Below are 26,650 nucleotides of genomic sequence, written 5' to 3'. Positions count from 1 at the left end.
TTTATTAATTCTTAATTTATTTATTAAATCACCAGTTATGTTACAGGCACTGTTACAGGTGCTGGAGATGCAGAGAACAAGAGGTGACCATTCTTGCTCCCGTGGAGCTTACATTCTAGGAGAGCTCAGGTCAAGAGCATAGGAGGGCTGGGTATCTAGACTTGGGGCTCATGCATGTGGGAGTGGCAATAGAAGCCTTGAGCATGGATGGGCTACCTGGAAGGATGTGGAATGGAAGAGAAGAGGGCCTTGGATGGAACATGGGATACACAGGACTAAAGGAGGAAGAGACAACAATGGAATATGAGAAGGAGCAACCACCTTCCATCTATGGCTTCTCTAGTTCTGAAAGCTGTGGGTGAGATCTGCTTGAAGTGTGTTAAAGGAGAAGCAATGCAAGTATCCTGGGGCTTCCAGACAATGGCTGGTGTGGGGCAGCCTCTTCCAAGTTGCTGTGGTCTTCAGACGGACTTTGATATCAGCTCCCACTCTCCCTCCCTTCTCCTTTCCCCCAAACTGTGTCTTGCAGAGAGAGTCTCCTTGTCTTCTCTGCAGCAGATGCTCTGATCTGTAGCAACACCTCATCAATCATTAGTAAAAAAACAGCTCCCTGCCTCAGGGATAACAGTTTTATAATGTGGCGAGTAGTTGGGGAGGTCCAATAGAAGATGGCAAAACTTGTGGAATGTGAAACTATCTTTATAAGCTCCCATTTTGGATTTCCTCTTGGCTGCACTCATATCCACTTATCTCCCTCCATACCCTAGAGTACTGTGTGTACCAGTTCTGGAACTACTGGTATTTATCACTGTCCTGAGGAGTCCCATTGCATAAGTTCTCCTCAAAGAAGACATTGTCTTGATTGCTTCCCTGCCCTGGGGAGCTGCAGGCTGAGAAATGGACCGAACCTTCCCCTCAGTTACCATTCAGACTTCTGACATCTTAAAACTGCAAAGGTGTTTGGGGGTTGTATTAGCTGAGGTTCTCCAGAGAAACAGAACGAGTAGGATGTACAAATACATGCCTTTTTAATTTTTTTTAAGAATTGGCTCCTGCGATTGTGGAGGGCTGGTGAGTCCAAAATGAATCTGTAAGGTAGGCTGGCAGGTTGGAGACTCGGGGATGACATGCAATTCAAGTCCAAAGGCGCTCTGCTGGAAGAATTCCCGTTCTCTCAGGGGAAGTTGATCTTTGTCTATTCATGCCTTCAACTGATTGGATGAGGCCCACCTACACGATGGAGAGCAATCTGCTTTATTCAAAGTCCACAGATTAAACATCTAAGATGCCCTCACAGAAACATACGGATTAATGTTTCCCCACACACCTGGGAACTGTGGTCCAGCCAGGTTGACACATAAAATTAACCATAACAGGAGTCATTGAGTCTAACACCCTCACTTGATGGGTGGGAAAATAGGGTTCAGGGAGGCACAACGATGTGCTTGGAATCATGCATCAGTTCAATGGAAGGGGGGCAGATGAAAATGTAGGTTTCCTGGCTGCAGTCCTCCACTCTTGTACTGAACCACTCACAAGGGTATCTAGGGGGAACCCCGGCATACAAGGAGACTGCTCATTGCTTTGGCACCAAATGAAGGCAGTCTCACCACAGCAACATTGAATGTGTTGGACTGGCCTGTTTATAGAGTTGCAGCATGCATTTTACAGGAGAATTTTTGAGGAAGCTCAGTCTTCCAGAATCCCTCAGTCTGAATTCCTGGAAACTAAGCAACTAAAACCTGAGAGTGTTTTTCTGGAGTGAATGCCCTTAATCAAACCATAAATCCCCTCTGTTGTGTATATCTCACTGTCTCCCTTGTTTACAAGGGGAATTTTACAGTATAGTTTTGAGCCATATACCTTGATACATACTTGTTGGGTGTGAATAATATAAAATCAGTCTTGACTTTCCAACCCAGTTTGGGAAGACAGGGTGTGATTCTTTACCATGGTCCCAACTCCTCTTCTGAATGGTGAATCTAAGTTCTGCCTCTTTTCTCCGTGTAACCTACTGGGCACCTACTTCCCCACCAGAACCTTCTATTCTCTTCCCACACTGGGATCATACCAAGCCAGAAGGAATCATTGTCTCTAAGTTATCAAGGGTGAGTGGACTGAGAAGAAGTACAGGGTCTGTTTATCCCCGTGTGAGAGAGCTGAACTTAGAAGCAACAGCCATTGTGTTGTATAGTGATAATACCAATCACCTTTCATTGAGAAGCCACTAGGTACCAGCCACTGTGCTAAGCATTTTCTATGCATCTATTCTCTCTCCTTTGTCTTCACAGGCAGTTGTGAAATCTGGTTCTCGGGATCAGGAGGGGATTTTTTCACTGAAGCAGAGCAGAATGCCCAGGATATAGCCAAGAATGGTGTTAATACAACCTATGAGAAATCTGAGGTATGGGGTTGGTCAAGGAGGCTGTAAATATGATATTGTACTGGAGGCATCCCTGAGAAGCATTTTCTCAGCCATGCAGGGCTAAAGGCCCTTCATTTCCTGATTGCATTGGCATCCTTTGTAGAAGAGGACCCTATGAAAAATAAGAGAGGGACTCAACTTTACTGTGTAAGGCCTGGTCCAAAGTAATACCACTCATAAAACCCTTTTAGTACTCAGAGACATGAGTCCCTGCTCCAAGTCATGGAAGGGACAATTATGGGAGCCTGGAGTAAATGTAACAATAGATGATATCATTGAATCAATTAGGGATGATTTGGGCTGTGAGTGACATTTGATTAACAGTAGTTTAAGACTCAAGCATTTATTAGCTCACTTAAAAACTCTGGAGGGGGCACCTGGGTGGCTCAGTGGGTTGGTTGAGCCTGCCTTTGGCTCAGGTCATGATCCCAGGGTCCTGGGATTGAGTTCCCCCTTGGGCTCCCTGCTCAGCGGGGAGTCTGCTTCTCCTCCCTCTGCTCCTCCCCCTCCCTCTCATGCTTTCACTCTCTCTCTCTTTCAAATAAATAAATAAATAAATAAATAAATAAATAAATAAATAAAATCTTAAAAAAAAAAGAACTCTGGAAGAAGGCATTCTGAGATTGCTTTGTCAGCTCTGGGGTCTCATCAAAAATCTAGGATCATTTAACATCTTGCTTCCCTATCTTTAGCTTTTGAACATTGCCTTCATGCTCGCCACCTCACAGTTACAGCATGGCTGCTACAGTTCCAGGCAAGACATCTGGATTCAAGGGAGAAAGATGAGAGAAAGTGTATGTGTGTGCACAGGTGGGGAGAGGACACTTATGTGCATTATCTCCTGGCTGTCCCCTTTATGGGAAAGCAAAACAATTTCCAGAAGCCTCTCAGATGACTTCTTTTAATTTTTTGTTGGCCAGAATTTGTCCATTGGTCAGATGAATATTTCCAGGCACAAGAGAATCTGGGAAAGTGAGTGTCTGGCAGAGAGGATTAGGATCATGATTATATCAGATCAACTTTAATTTATAGTCTGGGGGCAGGCACAGTGCTTTCTTGAACAAAACTGGGGTTCTGATAACAAGAAATAAGTGTGTCTGTGTGGGAGTATCTTCCATAGTAATAACTAGTATCATCTCATGAAATCTTTACAATCATCTTTGCATGGGAAATTATTGCTATCCCCATTTCACAGCAAGGAAGCTGAGAGTTAGGAAGGTGGTGATTTGTTTGAGGTCACACAGGATATTGGGGTGTCCTTATGGGGTGTCTTCATGCCCTTAAGGACCATGCGCTGCCTCTGTACTCCTCTTAATGCCTGTAGAGCTTGGCAAGCACTCACTATAAGCTTGCTGGTTAAATAGTGGAATGATGGCATATCCATTTAAGGTAAGAGAGGCATGTATGGGGATCTTGTACTGGGAATATGGCATCAACAGACTTTTGTTTCACTGGAGAGAGACGTTGCTTCCCTTGAGGAAGCTTCCCTGGACTTCATAGAAATAACTAGATAAGGACCCAATGAAAGGGTTTCTGGCTGTAAGCAGAGGTTCTGAGAGACACTCAGTGGATCCTGAGGCCACTCTGTATTTGCTGCTGCTGACTTCCCCACTAGTCTCAACGGCATAAGGGGACAATCTCCAGTGTGATTGACAACTCTGGAGTATTCCTGTTTAATTTGAAGGAAACTGTCATGTAGGAGAGGAATGGACTTCCTCTGGGTCCTTCCTGAGAAAAGAATTAGAAAAAATCAGAATTAGAACCAGCTTTTCAAGAAGAAAAGTGTTTTGTTGGGCAAAAAGTATAGATTTTGGCAGCAGAAAGATCTGGTTTTGGATTTTACTGTTGGGAAGAGGAGGTGAAATAATGCATATAGGTGCTTAGGACAGCGTGAGACATAAATGCCCCCCGTCTTGAATCAAATTAAAGTTGTCCAAGTATAGAATAGAACACCAATGAGATTGAGATCTCCTTATTACCCAAGTACTCAAACATTCAACTCATTATTCAGGGGTAAATAGAGCAACAGCACCACCACCAACCAAATCAGCCAACATTTATTGAGTACTTATGCTAAGCAACTCTGTCTTTTACTGGATGTTTATTTTGTGCCAGGCACCACGCTATGCATTTTACATGAACTTTCTCACTTGATTCTTTTTTTTTTTTTAATTTAATTTATTTATTCATGAGAGACACACAGAGAGAGGCAGAAACATAGGCAGAGGGAAAAGCAGGCTCCCCATGGGGAGCCTGATGCAGAACTCGATCCCAGGACCTTGGGATCACACCCTGAGCCTAGGGCAGATAGATGCTCAATCGCTGAGCCACCCAGGCGTCCCTTCTCACTTGATTCTTTACAGCAATTCCAAGAAGCAGATACTATTATTATCCCTATTATACAGCGGAGAAGAGATTAAAAGAGGCTAAGAAAACTGGCCAGAGTCAGCTGGTGATCGAGGTGGGTTTTCAAGGCCAGATCTGTCTCTTGCCTCGGCTGCGCTGTTAATCAGCAGCACACAGGGTTTTCTGAAAGGGACCCTTACTTGGATAAAGATCGTAAGAGATAGTGGTTCCCAGGCGTTCCTATGTCTTATCAGTTATTCTGTCAAACACCAGGAACCTATCAGGACAGATCTGAAAAGTCTAGTTTCCCCAAGGACCTTCATATCTTTATAGACATTAAAAAGTACATTTGAAAGCAGATAAAATACTATGTGTCTTGTTGGAGTAAACTCTATTGCTATAGCTTTATTTTTTTATTTTTTTTTAGAGATTTTATTTATTTATTTATGAGAGACACGGAGAGAGAGGCAGAGACACAGGCAGAGGGAGAAGCAGGCTCCATGCAGGGAGCCCGACATGGGACTCGATCCCGGTCTCCAGGATCATGCCCCGGGCCAAAGGCAGTGCTAAACTGCCGAGCCACCCAGGGATCCCCTATTGCTATAGCTTTAAAACTCAAATGAAAAGAATAATTGCGTTGGTGGTTGAAGACAGTAATGAGAGCGAATGTGAAGTTTGCTACTGTCTGTGCTCTCTCCTTGCCCAGCAGCCACCCCCTTGCACCCTCTCCCTGTATTATACTCGCTGACAAAGCTCCAACTCTCCTCCGATTCTTAATCTGCATCAAGCAGCCAAACAAGTCTGGAGAAAAGCCCTCAGTGTGTTGACCAGCCTCACCTTAAATTAGGAACCATAATTTTTAAGAGGGCCCTCCATCATACACAGCCATTCTTGGGTCAGTTTCCATCCCATTTATCCAGAGGGCTATTTGCCACTTTTGACTCCAATCTCGAACACCCCCTTTCTCACTCTCACTCTGACTGAGAAAATAGAAAAGATTGCAGGAGAACTTCCTCTTCTTTTCACCACAAAACCTATGACATCCTAGCCGTTGCTCCCATGTGCTCTGCCTTTGCTCCATATGGTCCTTGCTTCTTGGCCAAGGCACAGCCTTGCACTCATGCATTGACATCTGCTCCCAACACCTCCTTCAGAATTTAGCCTTTCCAACCATTCCCTCTTCCTTCTGGATCACAACATTTCCCCTTTCTCTTTGGATGATTTCCTTCACCATACAGATACACCATAATACATACCATCTTAAAAAAGAAAAAAAAAAAAAGATTTCCCTTGACTCCTTGTCTATCTCCTGCTACATTTCTATTCTTCCCTGAACAAAAATTATGGGAATAGTTGTTAACCTTCGCTGCCTCCATTTTTTCCGTTCCCATTCTCCTTTTTCCCCCATGGAGAAGTTCAGCTATTGCCAAGTAAAAAGTGAAATGAAAGTGATGGAGTTGGGCCAGGTTAGCCTCTGTGGTCCCAGAGGCTCCACAAAGCAGTGACTTCTGACAGTGACCCATTCAGTGATGGCACAGGATGTGGCCAATCATAATCATGCTTAAGAAACGTTTTTGTTTAATGGCTCCTTCTCATTTCCTTTTTAAATAGCAAGATATAGTGAGCATGAGTCCTTAAAATCTCCACACAACACAACACAACACATGCTGCTCTATACAAAGCAAACATTCATGTAACCAAAGTCCAGTCCAAAAAATAAGACATTGAGAACATGCAGACAATGGTTTCAGATATGAAACTAATTCTTACTAGTTTTTGAGTCATGCTGTATACCTGCAATATACTGAGTTACCCCATACACCTGCAATATACTTCTCCCTTTCCAGGGCTGATTGTTTTGTTTTGTTTTGTTTTGTTTTCTTTTTAAGATTATTTATTTATTTATTCACAGGACAGAGAGAGACAGAGAGAGAGAGAGAGAGAGAGAGAGTCAGAGACCTACGCAGAGGGAGAAGCAGGCTCCATGCAGGAGGTCTGATGTGGGACTTGACCCCTGGATTCCAGGATCACGCCCTGAGCCGAAGGCAGGTGCTCAACCCCTGAGCCACCCAGGCGTCCCACTAGGGCTGTTATCTGTTTTTTTTTTCATAATAATTTCCTTGGTTTTCTTTTCTGAGTCTTATCATTTAGGTATGAGCCCTTTAAACTATACAATTTGGTTTTTCCTTTTTAAAAATTTTATACAAGTTGAGTTGTATTCTTTGTGTCATATTTATTTTAAATGCTCTCAGCATTTTACGTTCATGGTGTTTTTTCCACGTTGTCTCTGGTAGTCTATTCGTTTTCATTGCTGCCTATTATCCCATCCTATAAATAGACTCTGATCTCTTATCTATTCTACTATTGATGAACCTTGGGTTGTTTTCAGTTTGGGGCCATTATGAACCTTCTTGTACTTATTTTATGGTACGTGTGTGCTAGATTTCCTCTATGGTAGATCTTAGAAATGGAATTTCTGGATTATGTGCTATGTGAATCCATAGCTTTGCTAGTAATGCAAACTTTCCTCCACCCTTTCTTTCTTGAAACTGCTCTTTTAAGAATATTTTTGATCTTAAAACACTCTCTTCAGGGTCACCAGCACCTCAACATTGCCAAATCTAGTGGTCAATTCTGAGTCTTTATCTTGACCTATTAGCAGCTTTTGACACAAACACATCCATTACCTGGACTCTGGCTGATTCTTTTGCCTATTTGCTGGACCGACCTCCTGTTCCCAACCTGTAAAGTCCCATGTTGGGAATGTGAGGCTAGTGTTGTCTATTCCTCCAATTATTTAAGGAAGCTAGAAATCTTGTGTTTGTGTGAAATTTCTCAATTTTTAATATTGGAAATGAACTTACAAAATTTTAAAAACACTACCAGGCCAAACAAAATATATCTGTTGGCCAAGGGCCTCTTTAAAGTAACTAGAAGAAAGACAGAGAAGATGTGGTCATATGGGTAAGAGAAGAACCAGGAGATTTTAATGTCATGAAAATCAAGGGAATGGGGAGTTTCTATAGGAAGAGGCAGAGTCAAATATGGGAGGGCGGTTGAGTCAGGTAAGGCCAGGGGATCTCATATTTAGGAGGACACTGGGGATTGAATCAAAAATGGGTTCAGTGGCAGTTAGGACATATAGAATCCAGACTGAAGCATGTTTAGGGGTAAATGGGTGGCAAGTAAGGAAGGCATCAAAGTGTCCATATGAGTTAGGATGTTTTTGGCTATAAACAATAGAAAACTTTATTTAAAATGCCTTTAAAAATGAAGGATACATATTAACTCCTATAACAAAAGTCCTAAAAAGGGACCATTTATAGATTGGTTAATTTGACGGCTCCATGTTGTGATTGTCGACACAGATTTTGTCTATCTTTTGGCTTTGCTACCCTTAATTCATGTCACTCAATCCAACTGACATCCGTGTTGTAAGATGGACACCAGTTTCAAAAGACACATCCATATTTACCAATAGTCAGAAGCAGAAATACAGTGTCTCTTCCTTGTGTGTCTTTTTAAGAACTGAAAGATTTTTTTCCATAAGCCACCCCCTCCCCAGCTGATGTCCCTCCGTATCTCATTGGTCAGAATTATGGCATGTGCCCATGGCTAAACCAAAACCGGCAATGGCCATATGACACCCTGATCTGCTTGAACAAATCCTGACTCCTGGCTTGGGCTTGCCTCCCCTGCCATTTGGGTACTATGAGGAGGGGAAGGGGAACATGGCTGCTGTGTAGATGGGTTCTCCCAAGGTCTTAATGGGACTTTTATGAGTCAAGGGAATGATTTTTATAGCATATGTTGAGCTTGGGAGGAGTTATTTTGAGGTAGAATTGGGAATATCCTTTTGTCTACCTCAGTTCACACCATTTGTTGTGGAAGGGTGGCTTCCTCCACCTTTTCATTAGGCTAATTCCTGAAGACCTAGCAAAATAAGCAAATGGCACATTTTATTTTATTTAAAAACTGGCTTTTCCAGTCCATACTCATATGTGTTTTATCTCCTTGAATTGTCTGTGGTTGGTGGCAGTCTGATTAAAATGTTCTTCCTAATGATTCATTCTTGGTTGGTGGGTGGGGAGGGGGATGGTATGTCTACCACAAAGAAGGTCAAATGCAGCCAAGTAGGATGTGTTTGTTCCTTTCCAAGTTTGCAAAGGGAAATGAAAAGCTAAGGACCATTGTTTTGGGAGAACCAGTCTCTGAATCCTAGTTCACAAGGAAGAGAAAGCTTTTTACTTTATTTTTTTGAAGAATAGATTGGTCCCAGGTGTTTTCCACGTTTTTGAAACTGACTAAATAATTTCTCTGCTACCGAGAGAGCTACCCTGTTGCTTTAGTTTAGAAGCTTCCCTACCTTCCTTAGATTTGGAACTGATCTCTGGTAGGAGTGCTTTTCACTTTGCTCTCCGACTGGGGATATTTGTTTTAAAATTCACACCTATGAACCCTAACTAACCTGCAGCCTGAGCCCAGATCACCTGAACTCTGAACCCCAGGTCACCTGTATCCTAAACCCCAGGTCACCCATACTCTGAATTCCAGGTTACCTGTACTCTGGGACCACTTTCTGCCTTGAAAGGAAGGTTAAAAGATTCTCTAGGCTCAAGCTTTGCTATAGCCCTTGGCCTTTGTCCATATTGTTTCTCTGCTTGGAATGCCTTTCCCTCTATTTGGAGATATACTCTCTGACTCATCCTTCAAGGCAAGGTCTCTTCAAATAAATTTGCTTTTTGCATACTCTATCAAGGTACCTGGCCTAGAGGGTGAGTGGCACCTGAAATCCAGCTCATGTTCCTCTCACCAAGCACTGACTCTGTGTCAAGCCAGAAGTGGGGGTCTTTTTCTCTTTTTAATTTGTCTCCCTAAAGAGGTATCTTTTTCAAATTTGTTCAAAGGCATCATCTAGACCAACTGGAGCTTTGTAGATTGACCTCCAACATTGTCCCCTTGCACTGAGCCTTCCCTAACTGTCAGGTAGAGGACACTTCTGTGCTTCTACATCATTTGCTCATTCCTGGATCAGAGTCCTTAGCAAGCTGACTGATTTAGTGTATACCCTAGTGTCTGTCTTATTCATCATGACATACGCAGCTCCTAAAATGTGGCTGGGACAATAAGAGTTAGCTTCATATTTGAAATCATTGTCTGTATATCTCTAATTACTGATGCAGGGACTTAGATGCTTGACTCTTTAAAATCCCATCTTGTTATATCTTGGCCTGACTATGACCCCTCCCTCCACCTCCTCCTCTACTCTGGTATGCTTCAGTTCTGTGGAGACTGTGTTCTTAAGCTGACACCTAAGAACTTGACCAGACTGGCCCCTTAGCCTGTAGTCATCAGGATATAGAATGAGCGTGACCTGGGACATCATAATGCAGATGAATGATACAGGAAGGCTTCCCTGGCTTCCCATCCCCTTCCATGAAACAAATCTGGATCAGATATTTTTCTTCTGGGCTCCATAACACCTGGTCCTTACCTATTATAGTGTTTTACAATCATATATGTAATAGGCAAGGACTTATTTTATTGAAGTAGTAACTGATCTATAACATTGTATTAATTCCAGGTGTGTAACAAGATTCACTATTTGTATACATTACCAAATGATCACCACAATAAATGCAGTCAACATTGATCACCTTACACAGTTTTTTTTTCTTGTTTTTTTTCAGTTTTTTTTTCTTGTGATGAGAACTTTTAAGATCTACTCTGTTACCAACTTTCAAATATATGGTACAGCATTAACTATAGTTGCCCTGCTTTAAGTTGTATCTCCTTTATTTATTTATTTATGTATTTATGTATTTATTTATTTATAATTTAGAGAGACTGCTACTCTTTTTTGTCTCATGAAGGATCACCAGGGTTGTTCATGTGAATACAAAGCTAGTGGACACCCTTGGTCCAAAGAGCAGAGTATAGCAGGACATGTTACCAAAAGCTATCTCTTTCCTAGGACACAAAGCTCTGGGGGAGGAGATGAGTGACCTATTTGAGGAATGAATGGGGGCCTGAGGGAGGGAAGGGGCTGACACCCCAACTTCTGAAGTCTTGAGACTGGAAGTTAGGGAGCTCTTTCAGGATAGACTGGGATGGCTCTGATCAAAGAAAGCTTGTGACAGGGAAGGAAAGGGGCAAGAGGGCATCTAGGCTGGGCCTCCAGCTACATACAGGATCTGAGGATTGGTGGGGGAGGACTGGATCAGCACTGTCAGTGGGTGATGCTGGAAGTTTCTCTAGATGGAACAACCTGGGCCAGCCCTGAGTTTAGGTTGTGGAGAACGGTGGCTTAGCAGAGGTATGGAAACCACAGGGAGGCACCTGCTCAGAGGGGCACCCTGTGGGGTGGGCAGCATCTGTGAGTGCAGTCCTGTGACAGCACAGCAGCACCATCTGTTCAGCTGTGTGGGCCCTGCCGTCCACAGCAACACCGGAAGGAGTGGGAAGTGGAGGGACCAGCTTCAATTCTCTGCTTGATATGGAAAAAGGATGGATCCTGCCAGCAAGATCCTGCTTCCCCCCACCCCCAACCCCTTTGGACTGCATCACCAGAGTCATGTCCTGAAGAAGGAGATTGCAGACTTTCTGCCAATATTGGCAAGGGGGGGCTGAGTTACTGATTGGAAAAATAAAAGCAAATGAGAACATTTGACCCTAAGTTGATGAAGCAAGTTATACTGAATAGAGGTGCACATATTTATAATTACCTGCTTCTGGGTCTTTTTCCTCCAGTAGGCTAAGAGTTTGGAAAGGCAGGAATCATGTCATTCACATCTCTGAATCCTAGCACCCAGTGTGGCGCTTGCCCCTTAGTAGGCCTGAGCTTAATTAGTAAATGGTTAGCTTGATTTTTGCAGATATAAAGCCAGTGTAATTTAAGGCCGAGGATAATAACATAGGAATGCACCACCTGTGTGCCAGGTGCTTGTAGGTCCTACAGAGAATACAGAGGTAAACCAGCTCTAGTTCTTAACACAGACTCTCCCTACTGAAGCGTGATAAGACCTATAGAAACAAATCAAATTAAGTTTTATGGAAACAGGGACTTATGGAAACTTTTTTTAAAAAAAGATTTTATTTATTTATTCATGAGAGACACAGAAAGAGGAAGAGACATAGGCAGAGGGAGAAGCGGTTCTCACAGAGAACCTGATGCAGAACTTGATCCCAGGACACAGGGATCACACCTTAAGCCAAAAGCAGATGCTCAACCACTGAACCACCCCAGTGCCCTTGGAAGCTTTTGAAACTAGGATGAACCTAATTTCAACATGTGGAGATGAAGAGCATTTCAGGCAAGGAAATGGGCAAGCAAAGCCATGAAGATACTATTTTTTCAGAGGTATTTATTTTTTTATTATTTTAAAAGTTTTTTTTAAAAGATCTTATTTATTCGTTGGAGACAGAGAGATAGAGAGAAAGAGCATGAGCAGGGGGAGAGGCAGAGGGAGAAGCAAACTCCCCGCTGAACAGGGAGCCCAATGTGGGGCTCGATCCAGGACCCAGAGATCATGACCTGAGCTGAAGGGAGGTGCTTAGCTGACTAAGCCACCCAGGTGCCCCCATTCAGGGGCATTTAAAATGAAGAAAGAAAGGCCGGTGGCAAAATGCTGTAACTGGCTCACAAATAGACTAGTTGGGAGAAACACTAGAATATCTGCCGGAAAAAGAGGGTGTATGAATCAAGAGAAGCTAAGTTATGTTGCAGTAACAAACAACCCCAAATTTTAGTGGCTTATAATAACAAAGGCTTTCTCCTTTTCTTTTTTATTTTTTAAGATTTTATTTATTTATTGGGGAGAGAGAGAGCACGTGAGAGAGGGAGAGCACAAGCTGGGAGGAGGAGCATAGGGAGAGGGAGAAGCAGACTCCCCACTGAGCAGGAAGCCAAAGGTGGGGCTCAATCCCAGAACCCTGGAATCGTGACCTGAGCTGAAAGCAGATGCTTAACTGACTGAGCCACCCACATGCCCCTGTTACATGTCTGCTGTGGGTCACCTGGGGACTTGGCGTCCTGCCTTTCAGGATGACAGAGAAGTCACTAGTTTGAGCACAGGAAATCAATGAAGCAGAAGGAAAGTGGACTCTGGAGAGTCTCATCTTGTAATGTCTGCTGGAGAACATCACTTCTGGTTACAACTGACTGTCTGGAACTGGTCACATGACTCTACTGCCCACAAGGTGGCCAGGAAGTACATTCCTGCCATGAACTCAGAAGGTGGAGAGCTGAGATATCTGGTGAGCAGCACTAATTTTTACCCCAGATGGCAAGATCGAACCCACTTGAGAGGGTAGGATCATGGGCCTGCAATTCATTCTCCATTGGTGGGCTGGTAATGGTGGCAGGTATGTGTGTGTTGAGGGGGTATAGTGTACAAGTGTATGGGGGGGGAGGGAGACTTGTCTATTTTTTAATTTTTAAAGATTTTACAGTTCTTATTATGTTATATTTCTGTACGAATAGCTAACCAATACACCTGACTTGGTTTTCTTATTCATGGCCTTTCCTCATCTGAACTTATGCAATATTTTCAGCATCCCCTCCCTCTTTCCCGTCCTCTGTCTTTCCTTCCATTATTTATTCAAACAAACTTTTTATTCTGGAATAATTTTAGATTTACAGGAAAGTTGCAAAGATAGTACAGAGAATTCCAATATACCCCTCACTCAGTTTCAGTTTCCCCTAATGTCATCTTACAATTCTGTGATATTCTTTAGGTTTTAAACCCCTTGAGGACTACAGCCTGCCTGACCTAGTATTCTGCTGATGTTTCTCAGAGAACTGTGGCTTGTGGTGGTCCTAGCTTGAAGGTTTAAGCATAATCTGTTGATTACAGCCATGTCTGGGCTTGTCCAGAGGCCAGTAAGGCTAGTCTTCCACAGGTCTGTGAGTAAGAGGGATTGAGGGGCACTTTGGGAATGAGAGAGATGGAGGTGGAGGTGGCCAAACAGTTGGTTCAAAGGCCATGTGTTGGTGTTGGAAGGTAGGAGGCTTCAGAGCTCAGCAGGAAGTTTGTGGTTCAAAAGCTGTCTCTTTCTGGCTCTTTGACCAGGGAGAGGGGGGTGATTACATGATGGAGTCAGAATGTGACCCAATGAAGAACAGTGAGCACAAATGCTGTAAGTCCTCTGTGAGGCAGAACTCAGTGGGGCATTGGAAGTGGTGGGGGTGAGAGGAGATTATGCATCTGAGAGGCAGCAGGAGGGGGTGGCCTGAGCAGAGGGCTAGACCAGCCTGCATTCTGGATGGAGCCGGAGCTCTGGGGCGTTGGCTTTGGCTATAGACAGAGCCCATGTGAGAGCTCGGAAGACAACATTCTCTAGTTCATGTGAGCATGTTCTTGAGGACAGTTTGGGAAAGAGCTGGGTGGAAGTGGTAGTTTTAAGAGTCACAGATTTCCCCCCAGGGTCTGTGTTGTTATTATCACTGAGACAGTGTCGTCCTCTTCAGGCAGGTTGGCTGAGAAAATGTAAGTGACGTGTGTTGGGCCCTGGATACTTGGTAAATATTACTGACTCATTTCCCATCACCCTCTCAAGTAAGGGAAAGTCCCCAGAGGTCAAGGCCCAAAGGGATGAGTGTTTTCTTAGCCTGGACTCCTCAAAGATACAAGTCACCTGCTTGAGACAGTTGGGCATCTGAAGGCCAGTGATAGGCACCAGTGGTCTGACCCCGAGGCTCTCAGCTGAGATGAGGGGCTTTCATGTGGGAAGGGAACACCAGGCCCACTCAAAGGGGGAGCTCAGGGAGTGGGGAGGTTTGCTGAACACCACCCTCAGGAATGAAAACTGAGATCCAAAGCTTCCAGGGACTTTCAGGGACTATCCCAAAGAGGAGTCAGGATGGGAGCCTAAGAACTGGGTGGAATTCTATATATTTTAGAAGATCATCTGTATTGTTGTCTGTTGCTTAGTGAGGCTGTAGGTTTGTCTTTGGGAGCAGCAAGATGCTGGGACACAAACCCACTCTCAGGAGAAGGAGAACCTGTAGGGTTAACTGTGGAGGGGCAGTGTGAATGAAAGAAGTCCCAGGGGCTGGACAGGAAATGCTGGGTCAGGCAAAGAACTGACTTTGAGGCTCTTCCTTCCTTGCAGGAGAGTGGCTGTGTTGATCTGCAGCAACTCAATTAGAGTCAGAGCTCCAATCTCTGCTCCCAGCCTATTCATTCTGATAAGTTATGCCATCTTGGTCAAGGGCGTCACCATCTCCTGGTATCTCGGACTGGAAAACTGAGCTGCTTTTGTGCTGTGCCCTTCAGTACATGATGCATAAATTTGCTCTGAGGGCCAAATATGCTGTGCGCTGTTCTGGGTGCCTTACAGGTATTTTTGTATTACTCCTCATAATAATCCAGTGAGATGGGTATTATTACCCTTATTTTACAAATGATGAAACTACTGCTAACAGCTTAGGTAGATGCTTCAGTCTTAAAACTATTATGTCCAACATCAGAACTCAAATTCTTCCCACAGTCCCTGTGCTTCCTCTCAGCATTCGCTGTCTTCTTTATCCTATGAGATCAATGTTTCTCACTACCTGACTCAGAATCATTTTGGCTACTTTTAGGAAGAATCACTAATGGAATCCAGACCTATCAGTCTCTGGGAGTGGAGCCCATCACCCCTTGCCTATGTAGCAAGTTCTGCAGGTGTTTCTGATGTCATTTGTGCTGAGGTTCCCCTCCTATGGCCAGTGGACAACTCTGAGACTGGTCTGATTTCTAGGATTCCTCTCAAAATTTTTGCCACATCCTCCGTATCCTGTAGCAAGGGAAGAATGAGAGAGATGAACCATGAGTTGGCACTCTAGGGATGGCCCTAAGTCGGAACACACAGAAGTGGAGCTATGGGGTCATCCAGACGAGACATTGGTACATGGGGTAATGGCTTCCGTACCATCTGGAGACCATCTTTGTTGACCATTGTCACTGTTTAGAGATGATCCCCACAAACTTCAGTGTGCTTTGGGGATTCTTCCAAAGAGCAAACTTTGGTCCACAGATGTGGCTATTAAAATCAACTATGGAGATTTTTTGTTTACTGTTGGCCACAATGCAGTTGTGAAATGCTTTACATGTATCACCTAACAAGGCTATGAAGTACATATTATTATTTTCTCATTTGGTTGGTTAATCTAGAAACTGAGGTTGGAGAAAAAATTGAGTTACTTGCTTAAAGTCCAATAGCTCATAGCTATTGGAGTCAGAATTCAAATCTAGCCCATGGTACATAATGTTTAGTAGCTGTTTGACTGCTTCATGATACCAAGTCTTGGGCTCAGTGAGGTCAACTATCTCCTGATAGTTCTGGCTGAATTGATCAACTGACCTTTCAGCTATTTGGCACTTATATTTAGTTGAGTCTGATGCTCTGCTATGTGCTGTGGGGTCCCCACAGGGTAAGAAGAGTTACTTTATCCCAGAGACCTACAGTGTAATTAAGAAAACAAGACATTTGCAAGAAAGTGTAATAACTCAAATGGGCTTGCTGGAAGTTTTGCTCTGTGAGCCTGTGTGTGTGTGTGTGTGTGTGTGTGTGTGTGTAATGGGAGAAAGGGTATGAGAAGAGAAGAAGGTAGCACTATGGGGGAGGGGAAGTGATGTGGCTGCAGAACCTGGTTCAGAGGGCACAGGGATCTCGGGGTCCTGCCTGGTGGGTGAGGTAAGAAGATTCTATGTGTGGAGCTGACGTTCAAAGTCAGGTGCAGCACGTTAGAATATCTGGGGAACTTTTTATAAATACCAGTGCCTGGGCCCTGCTTAAAGAGACTGATTTAATTGGGCCAAGTCGGGGATTGGAGATAGATGAGGAGTTTTTGGAAGCCTCCTTTGTGATTCTAATGCGTATCTGGACCAAGAAGTGGGCAAATGCATACTTTTCCAGCATTTCATGGGCTCTCCCCTGTTTTGAATCCAAGCCACAGGTCTTTCAACAGACTTCTTGGTGGCTGGGCCTCCTTGTTCTCTCTTTCCTGTGACTGAGAGGTCAGATGACCATGTATATGCCTGTGAGGAGAGGCCACCACCTGTTGCTGTAAATCTGGTGCAATTTCATCATCTCTTTGCCCCATGTATTTTCAGTATCTTATAACTACATCTGGATGGGTAGTCTGTTGTTTTCTACTTTATAGCAGATTGTGCAGTCACAAGGAGATGGGTGCTGTGGGACTGCTGGGGCTTTTGCCCTGTAAATATAGGCTGGGTGAGTTTATTTATAGGAAATTATGATGGTTACCTCTGATTGTTATTGACCAGAGCAGGTTTTTACATGTCTCATTTGCCCTTTAATTTGTTGTTGGGGAAAGACTTTTAAATAAATCACTTTTGTAAAGGCCAAGTTAATTCTAACTACTTTAGAGAAATTCCTCTATGTGGGAGCTTCAGCGAGGTCAAAGGGAATGGTCAGAACTCAACCTCCCCCCTTCCAAGAGCAATTAGAAAGATGGAAGATCTGGGAGAGAAAAGCTTTGTTGATGTATTTGACAATGCATGAAGGCAGTGGTCTTCAATCTTGGCTGCACGCTAAAATCTTCCAGGGAGCTTAAACATCAAAAACAAAGACAACAGAAAACCCAAATCTCAAGCTGTACCCTGGAAAAATTGAATAAGAGTCTCTGGGACATGAGACTTGACATCAATATTTTTTAAAGCCTCAGATGATTTCGATGTACAGCCAAGGTTAAGAACCGCTGTGTGAGGGGATAAGAGAGGCTTAATAAATAAGAAGGTGACCCAGTAAGCTGCAAGGAAAAAAGAAAAGTAAGATGTCAAGGTTAGAGACTAGTCACATACAGCAGCTTTGGAATGTAATAGTTAAGTCCAGCCAGCTCCAAGAACTCAGCTTAGCCTTAAGAAACTGATGGCCAATCTCCAAACATCCTTGCAATCCCCAGTTCACGAGCCATTTGCATCACGAGGCTCACGGTCCATGTGAGGGCTGATGATGAGAGCAACACCACACTTCTTCCGTGCCCCTTGGCCCAGGGAGGAGGGATGAGGGGACTACAATCAAGATCACTCTGGTTCTTTATGCAGCCAGCCATCCCAATGGATAGCTGCCAAAGAGGGTTAGGAGAGTGCAGGGGGTGAGGAGGGTGTGATTGCTCTTCAGAGGTAAGGCTGATAGACCCTGACAGAAGGACCAAGGGACACAGACAAGACAAAAATCCATCACCCAAGGTTCTAGTGCACCGGTGTGGTCTTTGGGTCAGGATGTAAGCAATCACCCAGGGGCACTTATTTATTTTATTTTATTTTATTTTATTTTATTTTATTTTATTTTATTTTATTATTTTATTAATTAATTAATTTTTTTTTCAGAAACACTTTTTAAAAGATGTTTTGTTTTGAGATCGTTTCAAAGGTACAGAAGAATTGCAAGATTCCCCTACAAAGAACTCCCACACCATTAGCTTGGACTCACTAATTATTAACTTGTAACCACATTTACTTTATCATGTCTCTGTCAAGATGTATACATATTTTTCTGAACCTTTGCCCCTAAGCACTTCAGCACCTATTTCCTATGAACAAGGACTTTTTCTTACAGAGCCACAGAACTGGGAGATAAATGAAGACCCACCAAATGAGAAAAACAAGGGCTATTTATTCTGAGTTGGCTACCACAAGGGAGTTGACCACCATCATTTGAATCTTGGCAGAGATTCAAAGGCAGGCAGAGGAATGAGAAGGATTCAAGTGTGCCCTGACCGAAGGCTGTTGGCACAGGAATCTGGAGGTGGGCTAACTAGATGTGGGGAATCCGTGTGATTGGTCAAGGATGCTTGTTTGACTTACCCTGGTCGGTCCAAAGTTGGAAGCAGGGACAAAAATCAGGGAAGCTGTCAGTTATTAATCATGTCCTAGCCACTATGGGCCAACTGTTACAGAAGTTATTGTTGGGTTTCCTGGATCGCCACTGGAGATGGATATGGCTTCCTGCAAGTCTAACTTATAAGGCTGTTTATTGTAGATAAGGGGTTGGTTTCCTGGGCAGATTGCTGTAGGTTGTTGGTCAGAGTTCTATTTTTACGTACAGTCTAGCCACTGTCTATATATTTATTCTCACAATATAATGATCAACTTCAGATTTTTAAAAAGATTTTATTTATTTATTATTCACAAGAGACACACAAAGAGAAGCAGAGACACAGGCAGAGGGAGAAACAGGCTCCATGCAGGGAGCCTGCTGTGAGGCTCGATCCTGGGACTCCAGGATTACGCCCTGAACCAAAGGCAGATACTCAACCACTGAGCCACCCAGGTGTCTCGCAACTTCAGATTTAACTCTGGGGTAAAACACTGTTATCTAGAATATACTGTATATTAAAATTTTGTCAGTTGCCCTAATCAAATCCTTTATGGCAATTTCCCCTTCTGATCCAAAATGCAGCAGAAGATGATGCACTGCATTTAGTGGTCATGCCTCTTTAATCCTTTTTAATCTGGAACAGCTCCTTAGCTCTTTTTTTTTTTTTTTTAAATCTTTCATGACCCTGACTTTTGGGAAGTGGTGGGGAGACCCCTGAAGAAACGCATATATCCCAGCTGACTGTGACAATGTGTCCACAGCCAGTGCCCCTCCACTGCTTGCTCCTCGATCCTGTCCTAGAGACTCTGGGAATTGTTTGGGTATATGCAGCTCAGGTAACCAGATAATCAGCCCCTTTAGTGAGGACATGGAAAGTCACGTCTCCATGTAGGGCAGAGGAGAAACTTGTAAACAGAGAGTGGTACCCATGGTCATGTCCTTTAGCAGCTAATCCTTTGCAAGGCCAAGAGCATTTGTGAAACATGTTCTGGTTCCGTTTGGGGCAATATGTTCTTTCACTAGCTCAGTCTCCCACTGTATTTTGTATATGTAGACACTGGGCTTTCCCTCTTCTTTCCTCTCTTCTCTCCTTCCTGCTCCAGTGTCCCATCTCTTCAAAGATGCCAGAAACAATTTCCAGGCCCCCAAGGCGGGGGGGAGGTCAGGCTGCTGTTCCTGCAAGATGGGGTACAGTGGCAGCCATCTGTCCCAGGATAGTTGAAATTGGCCTGTTTTTTTTTTTTTTTTTTTTTTTTTAAAGAACATCAGGGACACAGAGAAGGTTTTGTTTGAGGCCTGAATAGCTTTGGGGGCAGGCCTGCCACTCTGAAAACATTCACCTCTCAGTCACTCCAAGCTGCTGTCAAAGAGTGATTTCTGGATCTGTCAACAGCTTGGATCGTAGTTAAAATTCCCTCTTTCTTCATCCCTGCTAATACATTGAGCAATAACAAGCTTTTATTTATGGGGAATTGGGCTAAAATAAGTGTACTCTGTGTAGCAGTGAGATTACAGTCTTTGGTTTTGATTGTCTGGCTTACCTCTGTTCTTTGCCATCTAGCAGTGTGGTCTTGGGCAAAGTGCTTAGCTTCAGAGTCCTCAGCAGTGAAATCGGGCAATATTAGTTGTTTCACAGTGTCACAGTGAGTATTAAATGTCATGATAAATGACAGCATTTAGCATAGTGGTTGGCAAACAATAGGCGCTCGTCGAATGTTAATCATTATCGTTACTTTGCTTATCGCTTAAGCGGAAAGTTAAAACCCATTTGCTAAAACTCATTTTCCATGGCCATTGTGGGTAGAATGTTTTGCTGTCATTCAGGTGTGGATTTAGATCCTGGCTGTGCCCGCCACTGCCTGGATGATGTTGAGCAAGTGAAACTTCTTAGAGCCCCAATGTCTCCCATACAGTGGGAACAGTGTCTTCTTTGCAAACTGATCATGTCTAATAAGAGAACCCAGTATGGAGCTCCTGGGTGGCTCAGTGGTTGAGCCTGAGCCTTTGGCTCAGGTTGCGATCTCGGGGTCCTGGGATCGAGTCCTGCATTGGCATGGCCACAGGAAGCCTGCTTCTCCCTCTGTCTGTGTCTCTGCCTCTCATGAATAAATAAATAAATAAAATCTTAAAAGAGAGAGAGAGAGAGAACTCAGTATGGTGCCTAGTCCAGAGTGGATGGTAGCTAAGAAAAAAAATGTGAAATGGGAAAAATTAGTTTTTTTGTGCCTTGTCCGTGACTCCCTTTTCTTGTGGTGCCTCCAGAATGGGGGTCCAGAGTCTTATGCTTTCCCTGGTCCAGCAGGGGCCTCCCACCAGATTCTGCTCCTTCCTTGAGAAAACTTCATCTTCTAGATCATTCCCTTTTTTATCACCTTTCCTAAATTACTGGTCATTTGTGGCATCCTCTAGCACCTGTGACAAAATGGGCAAGCCAGGAGACTCATTTGAGCTAAGGGGTAGTGAGTAATAGTTAATAAATGCATTGATTTTTTTTTCTCACCCAGGGACTTTTCTTGCATTTTGAACAGAGGCCTTTAATCTTGGAATCCTCCTCATTTTAGGATAAGATAATTTTCTGGGTTTGTACTCATTTTCCTGTGAAGGTAAAGACTCCACAGTTAACAGCAGAACCTGGTCCAGAAGTCAGGTCTTCTGATTTCTAGTCCAGATTACTTCCTGTGGGAACAGAGTCACGATGGGAGTCTTGGGCTTCAAGGTAGCTGAGCTGGGAAAAGAGCTTTGGTAGTGATGTGCCTTGAATGTGAACCGCCCACCAAAATGTGCCACAGAATCAGCCAGTAATAGCTTGGGGGTGGGGTGCGGGGATGAGTTTCAGATTTCCATTTTTTAATTTAATTTTTGAGGTGGTTTTATTTTCTGGATTAAAAAAAAAAAAACTTTTGTTCATTTGCACAGGGAAAAATAAATAGATTCTAAGTTACAGGAAAGGTCATTTCTATTCCAAAATCCAGACATATTCAATTACACCCTCATTAAGAATAAAATCTCCACTCCCCAGTAACTGAGTTTTTCTCAGGGGCCCCAGCGTGGTGCCTGGGACTCCTCTGGGCCTCTAAAGCGTGCCTGGCAGACAGAAGGGGCCATGCATTGCTTTAAACCCTCTCAACTTACTGCCAGCGAGCCTGAAGCTTCAACCCACTTTGTCCCCTGAGGGATTGCTTCTTTTAGGGCCCTGTGAAGAGCAAACCTGAAACCTGAAGTCTGGTGATAAAATCATCATGTATTAGTGCAGTGGTGAGGTGGTGAGGTGTGGGAAGGGTCCAGTGGAAATGGAGGTTGGGAAGGTATGTTTTGATGGAAGGGGTGGGTTGGGTAAAAAAAAAAAAAAAAAGATTGAAGAAAGAGGAGAAAACACTTCTAGAGCTTAAGGTATTTCTTGAATGAGCCACTTCTGGGTGGGAACCTTAGTTTAAGGAATAAAGGAGGAGGTATTACTAAGAACAGAGCTGTGAGAAGGTTGCAGAAGTGAGTTTCACCTCCTACCTGACTTGGCTGGCATTGCCTCCAGAGTCGAAAGTTCCAGGCTTGTCACTCTGAGACCTTTCAGATGCTCCCTCACATCGTATTTGCCTTTTGGGGCTGGCTGTGGGAAGAGGTGAACAGTCAATGGACTTAACTTGGAGAGATATTTTTCCCTTTCTTTTTTTTTGTTCCCAAATAAACTTTCAAGCAAAAAAGAACTCACAGACCTTGACCCGATTCATGTCTAACCAAAGCAGGACTGTGGGAGTCCAGTGCCTATAAATCAGCTTTCCTCTCTGAACGCCTCAAAGAAAATCTTCCCCAAGGCAATCGCCTCAGCCAGAGTTCACACACGCTGACCAGCCCTTTGAAATTCTGTCTGCAGATAATGGCAGTCACAGCCAGCCTGTCTTACTGAGAGAATCCTGTTGGCTGCGATATAATCCAGAAGAATCCCCAAGGTGGCTGACGAGATTTGCCTTTTGGAGAAAAAAAAATATAACAAGGACTATACCACATTTAACATTGTAGTGTAGAGAGGTCTTTAATCTTGCAATCCTAGATATTTCAGGATTTTAAAATTAGGAAGATCATTGTCTTCAAGTTCAATTTATTAAGTGAACTGGGCTTAACGAGGATTCAAGCACTGTCTTTTCTACTGATTTTGTTACTGACATGGACTTTTCTTAACCTTGAGGTCCAACCAGATTTCAGGCTCTGAAGAGCTAACACTGGATTGTCTGGGGCTCACGTCAAGGCCAGTTTGGGGACACGGGGTAAGGGAAAATCTATGTGTGTTTTGATTTTCTAAGTTATGTATCCAAATCATTGTTTTAATCTGTGATATCAGAATCACCTGGGACATGTGCCGAAAATATTTGCTTAAAAAATTACTAGGCTCTACCCAATCTGACTGGTTCAGAAATTTGGGGGAAAGGTGGCAGCCTAGAACTTTACATTTTATACAATTTCTCCATGTGAATCTAATGCACACCAAAGGTTGCTTTTAATGAGACTCAGCTTCTATAATTTCCATTACCTGTTGTTTTCCATCTCCAACCTAAATTTCAAATTCTTGGGAAAGACTATGACTGGCTTCGCGTTCCAATGACATGTTGCTGAATAACAAATTACCCCAAAACGTATGGGTTAAAAAACAATTCTATCTTATGATATATGAGCCAGGAATTTAGGCAGGGCTCAGCTAGTGGAGCTGATACAGGGCTGAAGGATCCACTTCCAGACAGTGCATTCCCATGACTAGCAGGTCATTTCTAGTTGTCAGTCAGGAGCTTAGCCAGGTCATCAATGGAGACACCTCAGTGTCTTTCACAGGGGCCTTTCCATGGGGGCTTTTTGGCTTCCTCACAACATAGTTGGTGGGTTCCAAGAGCAAATATTCTGAGAGGCTAAGATGGAAGCTGCAAGCTTCTTTGGACATAGCCTCAGATATCAGATAGCATCACTCTACCATATACTGTTAGGCAAGAAATTAACAACTACCAACCCAGATTCCAGCATAGACGAGACACACTTCCTCCCCTCGATGTGAGCAGTATGTGCACAGAAAGAGGAAAGGAATTAAGGGTGGACACCTTTGACGATTTTCTACTGTGCCTTGTTTGGGTCAGTTATTGACTCAGTCATGGACAAAGGGAGGGGAACATAATACAGATTTAGTCACTAGGGGCTCAACCTGGCATATTGAGGAGGGCACCCTTGAAGGGGGAATTGTTATAAATCCTGCAGGCACTCTAAGGGATGTCTTACAGATCATCTCGCTTGAGCATTTACTCAAATTAGGAAGTGCCCTTGGACATTGGCTATCCAGAAGAGCTAAACCTCTTCTGACCTTTCCATGAGGCACCCTGTTCCATTTTCAGACAGTTATAGTTACGTAAACGTCATTCTAGTTCTCTGTAATACCCATCAATTATCCATTAGCATAACACTCAACTATGGATTGTTTTTCTAGACTGCAAGTTTCTCCATCAGGCTTAAACTCTTCAAGGCCTGGGCCTGTGTATTTTGTGTATCCAGCCTCCCAGGCGTACAATAAGTGCTAAGTAAATGCATGTGAATGTTCTTGAATGAATAAACACATTTACTCTTCCCCATCTACACATAGCAAAGTTGACTTTGATGTGGGTATTGAGTTCCTGTCTTATAGTTCATCATTGCTCTCATATTTTCTCTAAGCAAAAACCACCTGAAGTAATTTATAGTTAAAAGTGCAGGTGATAAATTAAGTGAACACTGTCCTAAATATTAGCAACTGAAGCTAAATTCCTTAAAGTCATAGGAGAAATTTTACCATTTTGGAGCTAGGATTGAAACAACCATAAACAAAAGTATTATGTGCTTTGTTGTTGTTTAAAGAAAAAGTCAGCAAACTGTGCCTCCCAGCATCCTGGCCAAATCCTGCCTGCCACCTGTTTTTGTAAGTAAAGTTTTACTGAAATACAGCCATGCCCATTTGTTTCCTTATTGTCTATAACTACTTGTGAGCTCCAACAGCAGAATTGAGTTGTGGCAGATTATGTATCCTCTCAAAGCCTAAAATATTTACTATCTGGCTTTTCACAGAAAAGGTTTGCCAACCTCTGTAAAGCGCTTTTCTTACTCCATTTGGTGTTATAAGAAATACCATAAACTGGGTGACTAAGAAGCAACAAACGTTTATTTCTCACAGTTCTGGAGGCTGGAAGTCCAATATTAGGGTGCCAGCGTGGTTGGGTTAGGGCTGTCTTCTAGGTTACAGATTCTCATTGTATCTACATAAGATAGAAATTGGGCTAGGCAGTGATGTGGAATCTCTTTTATAAAACAATCTCATTCATGAGGGCTCCACCCTCAGGACCTAATCACCTCCCAAAGGCCGCACCTTCTAATATTATCACATTGGGCATTAGGATTTCAACATGGGAATTTTGGAGGTGAGGTGGAGGCATGAACATTCAGATCATCGTAAGTCTTCTCCTGATCCCCTTGATCTTGGGTCTTGGTTATTTTATTTGGAAATGTTGAAGGAGTCTTGTTGCCACATTTCTGTATTTCTAGAATTTTTTTCCCAGTGGAAAAGAACTCTTTCCCAGCTTGTCCATGGTGGGGTCTCCAGGGATGCTGAAATTTAGGTAAAAACCAAGTAGAGGTCCTTTACTTGAGCAATTAATAAGAATAGCTCATGAACCAGCATAAGGAGCAGCAGACTTTTACCTTAAGAGAATGGGCTTGGGACCCATCAGACTCTCTAGTAGGCATTTATTTGTTCTTTGGTTGTCTAAGTTTCATTCCTTCTTTCTTATGGCAATAGCAATTTACTGACTTCTGGGTAATTACCTCTTCCCACTAAGTGCTGTCTTGGTTAACTCAAGGTATCCTGCTGTGCCCTACCCAAGGTTAGACATATGATTCGAACTAGAGCTCTTTGACCCAGAGATGGACAGAATGTTGAAATCAACTCATCCTAGTAATGGTGGCCTGCAAAACTATCCTTCTTTTCCTGTTGCCTATAGACCTGAGGATGCTCTGATCCCTGCCAGATTTAGCAAGCCTTCCTTTAATTTTGAGAGCCACCTGTATTCTTTCAATACTTCCCTCTCTAAGTAAAATTAGTCAAATTCTATTTCTTATAACCAAAGACCCTAAATGGTACAAATAAATGATAATAATAAGAATATGAAAAAAGAAATGTTCTAATAAATCAAAAATAAATCAAAATAAATATTTATAGCTTATACAATTAAAAGAAATTTAAAAAATTATTTATTTATGAGAGAGACACAGAGAGAGGCAGAGATATAGTCAGAGGGAGAAGCAGACCCCCCATGGGGACTCTGATGTGGGACTCCATCCCAGGACCTCAGGATCACGACCTGAGCCAAAGGCAGATGCTCAACCACTGAGACACTCAGGTGTCCCAAAATTAAGAGAGATTTAAACAATGATGATACCCAGTTGTATCAAGGATGTAGTGAGACACATTCACACAAACTTTCTCTAAGATTGTTAATTGGTGTTTCCTTTCTGGCAATTATTTTTTTTACAATATGTGTCAAGATGATTTAAAAAATTTATACCTTTTGACCTAGCAATTCTGCCTTTAGGCATTTGTACCAACAAGAGAACAAGAGACAGAGATAAAGATTTATGTAGAAAGTGTTCAGTGTTACTTATAGTAAAAGAAATAGGAATTGACTTAAATATTCTATATATTAGGAAGATGGTCAAGTAAATGAAGGAAGTGGTATTTTTTTTAAAGATTGTATTTATTTATTTGAGAGAGACAGAGAGAGAGAGAGAGAGAGAGCATGAGCAGAGGGTTGAAGGTAGGAGCAGAGGGAAAAGATAAGCAGATTCCCTGCTGAGCAGGGAGCCTGACATGGGGCTCAATCCCAGGACCTTGCGATCATGACCTGAGCCAAAGGCAGATGTTTAACTGATGGAGGCACCCAAGTACTACTGAAGGAGGTGGCATTATGTCATAGTTAAAAATATGGGCCTTGGAATTGGTCAGTCTGGCTTTAAGTCCTGTTCTGCATCTGACCAGCTGTGCAATCTTGGACCGAT

At 43.1% G+C, this 26,650-nt stretch overlaps 1 long non-coding RNA gene across 1 annotated transcript; it reads right to left on the bottom strand.

The window, feature by feature from the left end:
• LOC140595135 (uncharacterized) lies at positions 1–22,464 on the bottom strand. Its single transcript, XR_011996519.1, has 3 exons — positions 22,309–22,464; positions 22,103–22,202; positions 1–1,230 (listed from the first exon to the last, which is right to left on the bottom strand). It is a non-coding gene; the product is annotated as an uncharacterized lncRNA (long non-coding RNA).
• Between the last annotated feature and the right edge of the window lie 4,186 nt (positions 22,465–26,650).

This window comes from Vulpes vulpes, chromosome 13 (genome assembly GCF_048418805.1).
Source record: "Vulpes vulpes isolate BD-2025 chromosome 13, VulVul3, whole genome shotgun sequence".
Lineage (NCBI taxonomy): Eukaryota > Metazoa > Chordata > Mammalia > Carnivora > Canidae > Vulpes > Vulpes vulpes.
The sequence above is the reverse complement of the archived record's forward strand: the minus strand, read 5'-3'. Positions and strand labels throughout refer to the sequence as shown.